Source organism: Mesitornis unicolor, unplaced genomic scaffold, assembly GCF_000695765.1.
Source record: "Mesitornis unicolor isolate BGI_N332 unplaced genomic scaffold, ASM69576v1 scaffold33112, whole genome shotgun sequence".
Taxonomy (NCBI): Eukaryota; Metazoa; Chordata; class Aves; order Mesitornithiformes; family Mesitornithidae; genus Mesitornis; species Mesitornis unicolor.
In genome coordinates, this window is record NW_010167710.1 from 86 (window position 1) to 2,089 (window position 2,004).

The following is a 2,004-nucleotide window of genomic DNA, read 5'->3' on the forward strand; positions in this document are numbered from 1 at the left end:
TAAAAACCCCGGGCAATTTCTTGGAGAAAAGGTCCCCTTAGTACACTGCCCATGACCGTTTTCATGTCCTTGTATTTAAAAACTAAAAATGTCAAGTGGGTTTTGACCTGTAAAGCTAGTACAGAAGAATGCGCTACTAAATAAAGTCTTCAAATCCTTGTCTCTAAGGAGTTTTGACAAAGTTACTTTTTCTTTGGAGAAAAATAGAAAAGGTTGCTGTGTGCAAGTCCTTGGGAATTGCGATTACTAGCAGAAAAAGGGTCTTTAAAGAGATTTCTTGTTTTAAAAGCATTAGCATACGTATCTCTACATGCTAAGATTTTTTCATTGTATTTGCAATGAAATATTTTAAGTTGAATTAGTTTTGTATAACCAAAAAGCTTTGAATAAAATTATATTAATGCTTTTAACTGAAATAAATTGTAGAATTGTATTGATGAACTCTTGGTGCTATAGGCTTTGACTCCAAAGTAGCATTTTTAGATTATTCAAAAGTTTTAAGTGGCTGAAAATCCTGTCATTTGTTTCCATCAAGGGTGATAGAAACACATCTTAAAATATTCAATATATTGCAACTTGTAAGAGGATCAAATCTTATAATTTCGAAGGTGACTTTGCATTTTATTTAGTGGTTTACAACTGTGACATGAGGGAAATCAACCAAGTTGTTTCAAATTAAGTTTCTTTCTAGTGGGGAAAAATTGTGTTTTTCTACTTTCTGTAACCCAAAACACACCCCAACTTTTAACTGAAAGTAAACAGCTCAGGCACGTATAGATTGCCAGATCTACGGCTTTCTCCCCCCGCCCCAGAAAAAAGGGCAGCTAAACTTTTTTAAGGGACTGACTGTCCAAAACGCGAACCGAGGACCGCGTCGGAGCTGGGGGACCCATCATGTCAGGGCGGCGGTGCGTGTGCCCTGTCTGCGGCATTGGCTGGCGGCCGGCGGAGCGGCGCGGTGCGGTGCGGAGCGGTGCAGCGCTACGCGGTGGTGCGCGGTGCGGTGCCGCGCCGCGCTCGCCTCGCTCGCGCTCTCTTTCTCTTTCCCCCTCGCTCGCTCGCTCTCTCCCCCCTCCCTCCCTCGCTCTCTCGCTCTCCCTCTCTCTCTCTTACACTGCCAGCCCCTGATGTGATGGCGAAGAAACCCCGTTGACAAGGCACTGCTTTTTCATGACGGTGAGTTTCCCTTTGAGTGTATTATAATTTTGTGATAAAAATTTCAAGGAAAAAAAAAACACACAACCTCCTTCCTCCCTTCCTTCGGGGAGGGAAAAGAGAGGGGGGAAATCTATCTCCAGACAGACAGAAAAGAAAGAGGAGCAAATTAACAACCAGGAGTTGCCAAAACCAGGATATTAGGTTTCAGCCCAGAGAGCTATTGGCTCTGGGGCTATGTATATAAATATATATCTAGAGAGAGCGCGAGCGAGAGGGGAGACGAGGAGGAAGAAGAGGGATATTTTGTGGGTGGCTGTTGTTTGGGCAGATGTGGATTCACATGGAAATGAACTATATATTTCTTTTTTCGGCGAGGCTGGTGGTGGTGGCTGCTGAGGGCACTTAAAAAAAAAAGTTGTTTCTTAAAATAAAGGCGGGGGGGGAGGTAGAAGGGAGAGATAAGGTTTCAGGTCCAGGCTGATAGCTGCAGAGAGGGGAGAGGTTTGGGGTGGGTTTTTTTTTTTTCTTGCTGATGCCATGCAAATTCAGGAGAGGAGGGAAGAAAAATCTCTTTTAATGACTCATTGATTGAGCCGGTTTAAAATTAGTTGTTGTTGTTGTCTTTTTTTTTTTATTTTCCGCCCCCTTGATGGCCATCAAGAGAGGGATGGAAAGAGGAGAGGAGGGAGAGAGTGTGTGTGTGAGTGTGAGAGAGAGAGTGAGAGGGAGAGAGGGGGATAGAGAGAGTGTGTGAGGGAGAAAGAAAAATAATCTTTTCAAATCTCCTCCCTCTTTTTTTCCCCCCTCGTTTCTTTGCTTTTCTCTAAAGCTCTGTGGTCTGTGAAA